We start from the raw sequence: 11,816 nt of genomic DNA on the forward strand, positions 1-11,816 counted from the left end.
GGTTCTGGGTTCGAGCCTCGCGCTCGTCGCATAGTTGAGTCCTTGGAAAAGGCTCTTTACTCACATTCTCTCACCGTACTCATGTGTAAATGAGTACCTGACCGTTAACAGCGTTGTCTTTGTCCGAAAAATTGTAATATCGTCTAACAGGCGTTAAGTCCCGTCCTACATGTTAAATGTTGCTGTTGATCAGGGACCCATTGTAAAGCGCTTTGAGCACATTTAGTGGATATTGCGCTATATAAAGCTCACATTAAAAAAAAAATTTTGGAGTAAATCGTAAAGCCAAGCAAGTGATGTTGATTGCAAAAACCAAGCGAATAAACAAAAACCATATTATACATCCCTCCCCTGATGGTGTGCATAATAATATATACTTTTACAACGATTCTTAAACCTTGCGTAATCTTGCAGCAAAATCAGAATCAATGATAAAATCTAAGGTTTTAAAGGTTCTGCCAACCATTAGGTTCGCATCGCAAAGTGCACCCACCCATCCTTTAACTCACTCAATCCTAGAGATTTTTGCTACTTTTCAAAATTGGAAAAAATGTATTTAAAATGAGCATGTACATAGATATTTTTTATTCAACTATCATTATCATGTAAACATTAAGAGCATTAGCTTTGATACTACGCCTATAAATTGTCTCAGAAAAAATGTAATAAATAGGCGTGGGGTAAAAGTAACCCGGGTATCCTACGGATATAGTCGGTGTTAGAGTTGAGTGAGTTAATGCTGCTGATTTTATGTGTACAGTGAGTACACTCTTCTCATCAATCTCAAACCAGCATTCATATTATTACAATTTGTAACTATTTCGCAATTTTGTAGATAAAAAAAAGAGATTTTATATAGCGCAATATCCAGTAAAATATACTCAAAGCGCTTTACAAGGGGTCCCTGGTCAACAGCAACATTTAACATGTAGGACGGGACCTGTTAGGCGATATTACAATTTTTCGGACAAAGACAACGCTGTTAACGGCCAGGTATTCATTTTACACCTGAGTACGATGAAAGAATGTGAGTAAAGGGCCTTTTCCAAGGACTCAACTATCCGCCGAGCGCGAGGCTCGAACCCAGGACCTTCCGATCCGAAAGCGAGTGTCATATCACTAGACCACATTATTGCCGCAGATACAATTTAATTTGTGATTAAATCTAAGCCCTTCGATGGGTAAGAGTTCAAAACAACTGAGTGTATCATCTCAAAAAGCTGAAAAAAGAAAGATTCATTTTCGCCCGTACTAATTATGGTCGCGCTTATCTGTTAATTAAGTTCGAACCAGCATTCAGCCTAAAATGTAAAACCCTTTCTATAAAATCTATGATAAGATCTAAGACTTTTCGATCATCAAATTCTAATTATCTGCAAAAAAACAAAACAAAAAAAAAAACAAACAAACAATACAAATTGTGAGATTTCAGCGGTGATTTGTCAATTTATATAATTATTAAGTATAGTCTATATTATCATAATTTTATGGGTCAAAAACATGTCTCGGATATCATTGTACTGATACAATACTTGATTAAATTGTATCAATCTCAGTGTTTTAAAGTATAATAAAATGATTATGGAAATTACTACGAATTAATCATTACAAAGAGTAATTTGATAGGGGCTGTGATGAAGATTGTGGTGGTGGTGGTGACAGTATTGTCGCAAACATTCATAAAAAAATACAATATTTATTTTTCCTTCTTTTTCTTTATTCGTATAATTGTTTTGTTTTTGGTGTCTTTGTATTTATTTGTTTTCTTTTTATTGTATTAATTCTTCTTTTTATCATTACTCTTTCTGTGTTGTTTTTTTTTTTTTAATTATTTTTGTTTTTGTTTTGTTTTGATTTATGGGGGTTTTGTTGGAGGCAGGGGTTATTCTCTTTGCTTGATTTTGTTTTTATTTTTTAAAATATTTTTTGACCTGAAAACAGAAAACCATTTAAGTTGAACTATTCGTGTCAAAATGATTTCTCATTATCATCGTCATCATCATCATCCACCATCATCATCATCACCAACATCATCATCATCATTAAAACCAACACTTACAGCAACAACAATAATAATAATAAACATGATCAACAAGTACATTACTCATACAGCAGCTAGCGCAGCAGGCCTGCCAACTACTACAAAAAATTCGTAGCATTACGACATTTGTGACCCTCCGTCTCAAAACGGTATTATGCCGGAATGATTCAGACCCCAAAAAGTGAATTTAGAGATAGAATGATGAGAAATTGGACCTTAGAAGTTTTTGTAAAGCAAGAAATAGTATTTATACTCCAGCATAACGTACAGAAATTAAACCCAAGTTTGATATTTGTGCCAAAGAATTCAATTTCCCTAACCGAGTGGATCCCGACATAATACCGCTTTGACACGGAGGGTCACATTTTGGCTTCAATTTCAGAGCTTCCTGGGAACCTATCTAAAAATAAAAATAAATAAAATAAAATTCCCTTTATCCGTCCCCAAGGGGAAATTTGTCTTTAGGGTCTATTCCAAGGGAAGACTGGAATAACCCAGGCGTCAGCCGCAGAGCAGCGCCGCAAAGTGAGCTAGGGCGATGTGACTTGCTCAAGGCCACACGACGCAGCGGCGGGTGATTGAACTCGGTACCTTTCGGTTACAAAGCAAAGACCGTACCACTGAGCCACGCTGCCCCTAAGTCATGAAAACTGATTGAAAATGAAAGCTGATGCCAGTTTAGATAATTTAAAGGATTTTGAAGTGTTATTTAACGTTTGTGATTGTAAATTGTTGATCTATAAAGTGAACGATGGCGACTATTACCTTATTATCCTAAAAACCTATGATTTTTTAAAATTTTCAAGTTGACAGGTTAGCCAGCGGTACAGAATTAATCGTAAGTTGAATTGTGCACAGAAATATAAGAAAAACTCATGCCTCACCAGGGACTTTTTTCAGATATTTTCAGTATATAAATATGTCCATTCAAACCATAGGGCCCTGTGGAGTCGGAGTTTATCCCGGTTTCTGTATCATTGAAATTCTGTAAGTAATCGTTAGTAGTTAGAGATACGATTATAAATAAATAAATAAATAAATAATTGAGCTTTATATAGCGCAATATCCACTAAATGTGCTCAAAGCGCTTTACAAGGGGTCCCTGGTCAACAGCAACATATAACATGTAGGACGGGACATGACGTCTGTTAGGCGATATTACAATTTTTCGGACAAAGACAACGCTGTTAACGGCCAGGTACTCATTTTATACCTGAGTACGGTGAGAGAATGTGAGTGAAGACCCTTTTCCAAGGACTCAACTATTCGCCGAGCGCGAGGCTCGAACCCAGGACCTTCCGATCCGAAAGCGAGTGCCATACCACTAGACCACATCGCCGCATAGTAGTTTGCTTCGTGTTTCATGTCATTTAGCAAATCAAGATTAGGTCTGACATGGGCAAATCTCTTTACTAGGCGTTACATAATTAACTCACTCAATCCTAGAGATTTTTTCTACTTTTCAAAATTCGAAAAAGAAATGTATTTAAAATAAACAATGTACATAGATAGCTTTATTAAACTATCATTAACATGTAAAAAACTAAAAAACATTAACTTTGATACTACGCCTATAATTTGTCTCAGATCAATGTAATAAATAGACATGGGGTAAAAGTAACCCGGGAAAACTACGGATATAGTCGGTGTTAGGGTTGAGTGAGTTAATATTATAATAATATTCCGTAGATGCTTCGTCTTGTTCCAGTTCCAAGCCTTGTAGAGCATTATCAAATACGACATTGGTAACAACGACTCAAAAACGCTGGCCCAGATCATAGTAGTGTCATCAAGAATACGCTTCAACAGTCATGACGTCACTTCCCTCGTAATGACGCATGGTAACTTAGTAACTGGCTCTAAACCATCGGAACAATGGCGGACGCCCTTATAAAATAATATTTCTCCGACGAGCGTAAAAGTGTATCCAGAGGAGAAAAACATTATAAATATAATCATGTTTTGACTTTTATACATTCTGATCACATGACATATTATGAAAAGTTCTAGCCAGCATGAAGAATAAAAAGTACAGATTTTCTTTGTTTACAACCACGCTGTTCGCCGTTGCTGGGCGACGTGACATCAGACTACTGAATCCAATTAGGTGTGAATGAGTACCAGTCTGGAGGCAGTGGCAGATAAGTGTAAAATTGTTGTGGGGAACGATTTTGAGCATTCTTAACACTATCTACTTGATATCTGATTGACGACTGTACGCAATTGAATAAACATTTTAATTATCTATTTTCCCGCATTAACTTATTCAAAACTTGTGATAATACGTATATAAAAAATAAGGCTAGCTACTAAAATATATAATTCAAAGATAATTGACTTGGCTCGGTTTAAACGTAAAGTAACATACCGTCCACTGACAAATCAATTTTTTTAAAAAGATATTGCCTAGAAAACTTTTACTATGAATTATAGATAGTTCGAAGATGACGTCACTCAGGTCTTTGTTATTGTTTTTTGCCATCCGCGTTTATGAGTAATGCTCACTGAACTGTATTAACCTGACTATAAACGTTCATGGATACACACAGTTTTGTGTGTTGGTTCGTTATACTTCCGGATGGCAATGTTATGAGCTTCTTAGCCAAGCGCATACTATCTATATCGATCAATCAAAATGAACTCCAACTTATTAAATGACATTAAACTTGACATGTCAAACAAAATAATGTGTCAGATTTTGACACTTTTTTGTTTTTAAAAAGTTAGGCCTCATCTTCAGAAATCAATACGCCTATTTGAATTGAAAGTTTTCTGACAAATTTGTAGAAAAATGTATTTTGTCAGAGTTTGGGTTGTAAAGTAATTACATAAATAAAATGGAACCAACTTGAAATCACTTGACAGATCTAAGGTTATAATTCCTAATGACACTTGACACTCTGCGCTTCTGAAAAACGGGGAAATGGGTACGATTTTCGTCGTGTCTCCTACACACACACACACACACACACACACACGCACACAAACACACAAACACACACAAACACACACAAACACACACCACACACACGCCAAACACACACACACACACAAACACACAAACACACACACACACCACGATAAGATGTTATTAGAATCGTCATAATTCACATGGAATCAAGTGATAAAGGGTGTCACCCGCGGACCGCCATTGTCAGACAGTGTCACACTGTGTTACCTTTATTGTTGGTTCATCATTGGGAGTAATTATAAATTTGACAGTATTGTGGTAATCTTGGGATAGCTCCGGGAGGACGCAACATCTTTTTACACGAACCACCATGATGGTTTGTCGGTAGCCGTGTCGTGATTAGTAATCACTGGGTTATAGCGATCATTATTATTATTATTATCGTTGTTGTTGTTGTGGTGGTGGTGCTGTAATTTCGATTATTATTATTATTATTATTATTATTATTATTATTATTATTATTAGTAGTAGTAGTAGTAGTAGTAGTAGTAGTAGTAGTAGTAGTAGTAGTAGTAGTAGTAGTAGTAGTAGTAGTAGTACTATTATTATTTCTATTATTATTATTATTATTATTATTATTATTATTATTATTATTATTATTATTATTATTATATTATTATTATTATTATTATTATCATTATAATGATTATTATTACTATTATTATTTTAAAAATGTTGTCACCCTAATTTATCTGTATTTTATGATGTAAAAAATTCCAAGCCAAGCATTAGACATTTGTCTTGTCAGTGTGTCATAGACCATTCTTTACACTACTTGATATCTGATAGACGACTGTACGCTCTTCAATAAACATTTTATTTATCTATTTTCACGCATTCACTTATTCAAAACTTGTGATAGCTACTTGACTTGACTTAGATGCCTTTCGCGTCTCGACCGAAAGATCGGGTCGCCTTAGCTGTTTCCAGTATTTCCTGTGTGAGGTGTCTCCAATATTGCCGGTCCTCTGCTAGGGTTCTCAGATTTTCAAGGTCCCCTGCCGTTATGAGACTAATGCTTTGTCCAAGTGTTGTGAGGTTTTTGTTTAGGATCACAGGGAGTGTTGTGATCGGTCTTCCTCTGAAAAGGTTCCCGTGTTTTTGGAAGTATCCCGACATGGCTTGGTTTGCTGGTATGTTTTTGTCCCTGCGTAGTATGTGACCGAAAAGTTGCCATCGTTGTTGTAAAATGTCAAGGGAGATTGGTCTTTCTTTTGTGATCTTATAGAGTGATTCATTTGAGATCTTTTTGGGGTATTTGATGTCCAGTACCCTTCTTAGCTGTGTGCGATGGAAGGCATCCAGATGTTCTTCTTCGGATTTTGTCAACGCCCAAGTGCCGCAGTTATACAGAAGTACCGGTTTTACAAGAGCATGGTACAGTTTCAGTTTGGTTTTTCTCTTTATTTTGTCACCTCTAATCCATACATTGGTGAGTTTACTGAGTGCGGCGTTTGATAGCTGTTTTCTTCTTTGTACACCCTCGGTGTCTCCAATTAGTGAGCCGACTTTCTTTGTTCTTTTCCATTCCTCTTTGTTCCTCGATATTGTTGTAAATTCGGTTTTATTGGCATTGACTTGGAGGTTATATTTCATGAGGGTATTTTGTATGATGTCTATATTTGCTGGTGTTGATCCAATAAAATCGACATCATCTGCATAGGCGATTTCTCTAGGGATTGCATTCTCAATATGAGTCGTTGGTTTTGGAATGACTTTTCGAACTTCTTTCAGAGCGTGTTCTAAGTATATTGTGAACAGAATCGGGCTCAGACTATCTCCTTGGGGGGTCCCGATGTTACTTTCGAACTGCGTCTGTTTTGTGGCCCCGTATATCCTTGGTTGTATCTTTGTGTTGCTGAGGAGAAATCGGATTATTCGGAGTTAGAAATAGCATAAAGTGCCTAAACAATAACAGATCCCCAGGCGAAGATGAAATTCCCGCTGAATTGCTGAAATGCGGTACCCTCTCCCTGGATCTGAGCATTGCAAACATAATGAACAAAACATTCTCAACACACAAAGACTGGGACATAAACAGCGGTGTCCTAATTACAATACAAAAACCAGGAAAAACGAAAGGACCCGTAAACAACCTGCGCCCAATAACATTACTGAATACCATAAGAAAAACACTGTCAACTATTGTCCTCAACAGAATTAGACCGAAAATAGAAAAATATCTATCACATAGCCAAAGCGGGTTCGCCAAGACCGAAGCACATCGGACGTTGTATGGACACATAAATGGTTGGCAGCAAAGGCACTCAAAGAAAACATATCCATAACAATAACCGGAATCGATATGTCCGCAGCCTTTGATACGATCGACAGAGGAAAACTTTTGGAGATATTAACAGAAATAGTAGACGAAGACGAGCTCCGAATAATCCGATAGCTACTCTGATATATAAAAATAAGGCTGGCAACTAAAATATATAATTCAAGGATTAAAGACTTGGTTCGGTTTAAACATAGAGTAACATACCTCTGACTGAGTCAAGCCACTTTTGAGTTGGTGAGCCAGGGATCGGGGGGAAGGAAAGTTACTAATACACTGATACTAAAGATATTGCTTGATATTATAATAATATATTGAGGAAGGTTCCTTGGGACGGAGAGGTCGTCTAGCTGGAAGGGAAGCTTCTTGAATTCTTTACCAGAAAACAATAGCTTTCAACAGTCGTGACGTAACTTCCCTCGTAATGACGCTTCGTAACTTAGTAACTTGTTCTAAACTATTGGAACAATGGAGCATAAAACTGTATCCAGAGGAGAAAAACATAAATCTGATCATGTTTTGACTTTTATACATTCTGATCACATGACATGTGAAAGAAAATCGATACTTTTTATTCTTCATGCTGGCGAGATCTTTTCATATGTCTTGTGATCAGAATGTGTAAAAGTCAAAACATGATCAGATTTATAATGGGTTTTTTTCCCCTCTTTTATGCCCGTTGGATAAATATTTCATAAGGGCGTCCTCCATTGTTCCGATAGTTTAGAGCCAGTTACTAAGTTACCATGCGTCATAGCGAGGGAAGTGACGTTACAACTGTTGAAGCGCATTTGCGTACCTATTAGAAGTGTTGCGTATACACTCGCTTGATCCAGCTTTGATGCTGTGCGTTTAGCCAAAAAATAAAACCTAACAAAATCCGTCAGCCGGATATTCCGCACCAACACATAAAACTATGTGTAACCTTAAACATTTATCGTCTGATTAATACAAGTGAAAACTAATAACAAAAAAGGTGAGTGACGTTAACTTCTTTCTATCTATAGATAGTATGCGCTTGGCTAAGAAGCTCACAACATTGCCATCCGGAAGTATAACGGACCAACACACAAAACTATATGTAACCATGAACGTTTGTAGTCTAGTGAATACAGTTTAGTGAGAATTACTCATAAACTCGGATGGTAAAAACAATAACAAAGTCAAAGATCCGAGTGACGTCATCTTCATTCTATCTATTGTTGGTAAGGAGAGGGTTAAGTCCTCAATACTTTTTAGGCTGATGATTACCTAGTTATGATTTTTTTTTTCATCCACGTTTATGAGTAAATCTCACTAAACTGGCAATGTTGTGAGCTTATTAGCCAAGCGCACAATTTCTATAGATAGTATGCGCTTAGCTAAGAAGCTCATAACATTGCCATCTGGAAGTATAACGGACCAACACACAAAACTGTGTGTATTCATGAACGTTTATAGTCAGGTTAATACAGTTCAGTGAGCATTACTCATAAACGCGGATGGCAAAAAAAAAACAAAAAAACAAAGACCTGAGTGACGTCATCTTCGAACTATCTATATTTTGGCCCTGAAATCAACATTGCAAACTATACAGGTTTTACTATCGATGGTATGTGCCTAAGTAAAATACCCACTGTTCTACCACATGATGAATAGAGCCAACACAGAAATCTATGTGTAAATTTAAACGTTTATAATATTATGATCGAGCAAATCATATGATAACTAGTCACCCATGCGTATAAAAACAATAACAATGATCGGAGAAAGGTCGAATCAAAGAGTGTGTAGGGTAACGTAGTTACCAAGAGCTCTCACTTCTCTTAACCGCAATGCTATTGTCGCGTGCCAGGCGAGACAGCGAGGTGGGTGTGCTCCGCGTGTATCATGCGCGCTAGGCTTACTGATACAATGAAGAAAATACGAGTAGAAGACGGAAAATGCGGGGCTTCACCAAAAGCGGGAAGTGAGAGCTCTTGGTAACATAACAATCGTTACCTACACGCTCTTTGGTCGATTTCATTCACTTATTGTTTATAAACAGCCAAATATGTTTTTCCGAGCACATGTGTCACAAATTCCAGGTTTTGATTGGTCAAAAATCTACTGGTTAATTCACTTTCTTTTCCTGATCATCGTCCTTTTTCTGACGCAATGTTTCAGCGTAGCCATCGTTAACTCATAGCCTGACACCTTAGCCATCGTTAAGCTAACGATGGCTACGATCAGGCTCTATGAGTTGACGTAGGTTAGTGTTCGACTAGCACTCACTGCCATTTTTTTCCCTGAAATTTCTTCTGGCACTTCTGAATTCCCTTCTATTTCCTTATTATCTCGCCGTCTACGGGTTAAATATCGTGTTCAAAGCAGAAACATCGTAGACAATGGTTCAAAGCATATTGACGGACGCTATATCATGGCCTCTTTTCCCGTCACTGTCTGCATAATGCATTCAGTCGTCCATTCATCTTACATAATGAGCCGAGTGTGAGGTCCACAGAGATACTATCAGCCCATCTCCGCCTTGCACAGATAAATCGCATTGTTTTCATATAGATCAAAAAATTGTTGCTTCGTAAATTGATTGATTAAAATGATCCACCATTTTATTTAATAATTCTAGAATCTGAGATTTCATTGAAGTCTTGGTTTAAGAATGTTTGACAAATTAAATCTCATTTTAATCCATCGGCATACGGAGCTATTGTTTTCTGGCCAATATGTAAATAGGCAATTTTTCAATGTACAGCGGCTCAGATACCATCGGCCCGACCGTCTTTGTTAGGGTTGCACCTGTGAAAAATTATAATTGCTTTTGTGTGGATGTTGAAGAGGGGCCAAAATATGGGGGAAAAAATATACTGCCGTAAATTGACAAAACTTCTTTTTCATTTTGGAAGATTAATAAAAATAGTTAAAACAAATTTCAATGAATTTAGATGGCTCTCAACTTGACAATATTCTAAAACCACAGACTTAGAAAAAGATCTCAGGTTAATGATTTTGAAAATTTGAGGTTAAAGAATGTTTTGCAATTTCAATTTGACAGTATTTGAAGAAATTGATTCTGACCATAATGAAAAAGAAATCTGTTTTGTCACTGTACGACACGTAGTCTATCAATGTTTAAAAATGGATTGAGTTTTTATCCATTTCTTTAGCCATATGTTGAATAATGTGATCTTTTAAGACTTTGATTCAGAATTTTAAAACCTATCAATTTTTATTATTATTATTATTTATTTTATTGGGGGGGGGGGGGTTGGGGTGGGATGGCATTTCATTACAACTGGGAATAGAGAATAATACGATAAATAAGGAATAATATTATGTAGATGGTACTGGTGTGTCTTTGCATGAGTTGTTGTTAATCAGGGTTAAAATGTTAATAAGGTGAGATCTCAATTAGGGTGAATATGAAACACCCTTTGTGGTGATTCACTTTGAACTGGGCATGAGATGGGAGCGAGAACATATTACTTCTTCTTCTTCTTCTTCTCTTCTTCTCTTCTTCTTCTTCTTCTTCTTCTTCTTCTTCTTCTTCTTCCTTCTACTTCTCTACTTCTACTACTTACTACTACTACTACTACTACTACTACACTACTACTACTACTACTACTACTACTACTACTACTACTACTACTACTACTACTACTTACTACTACTACTACTACTACTACTATCTCTTCTATTCATACTTACTACTACTACTACTACTACTACTACTACACTACTCTACTTACTACTATACTCATACTTCTACTACTACTACTACTACTCTACTCTCTCTACTACTACTCTTCTTCTATCTACTACTTCTCTTCTCTTCTTCTTCTCTTCTTCTTCTTCTTCTTTCTTCTTCTTCTTCTTCTTCTTCTTCTCTACTTCCTTCTTCTCTTCTTCTTCTTCTTTTCTCTTCTTCTTCTTCGACTCAATGTCACCCCCAACCCCCCCCCCCCCCCCACTTTCCATATAATACAAACAAAATAAATAAGCAAGCAAAAAAAAAAAACCCAACAACAACAACAACAACAACAACAAAACGAAATAAAAGAAAACACGTCAGGCCTCGATATTGCGATCATCCTGATGAACGGATTACTGAACACAATAAAAGTCGCTTGATTTAGTTTCACATCTAAGCTCAATCTTATCCAAGCATTAACAGATACAGTTTATAGATAGAATGAAGTTGACCTCACTCTGTTCTTTGTTATTTAATTTTTTTTTCCATCCGCGTTTATGAGTAATTCTCACTTGTCTGTGTTATCCAGACTATAAACGTTCATGGTTACACAGAGTTTTGTGTGTTGATCTGTTATACTTCCGGATGGCAATGTTGTGAGCTTCTTGGTCAAGCGCATACTATCTATATATAATTTCAATGAGGATGGTGTTCGATTTATGTGGTTAGTATCGACGTGTCTCACTCAAGCTCTGTAAATCACCGAGTTTGGAATCAACGAGTTATTAAATTCTCATTGAGTCGAGTAGAGTCATGTTCCTGTAAATTACCTAAACTCATAGTTTAGATACAACCA

The sequence above is a fragment of the Berghia stephanieae genome, chromosome 3 (genome assembly GCF_034508935.2).
Source record: "Berghia stephanieae isolate SIO BIC M18660-M18661 chromosome 3, UCSD_Bste_1.3, whole genome shotgun sequence".
Lineage (NCBI taxonomy): Eukaryota > Metazoa > Mollusca > Gastropoda > Nudibranchia > Aeolidiidae > Berghia > Berghia stephanieae.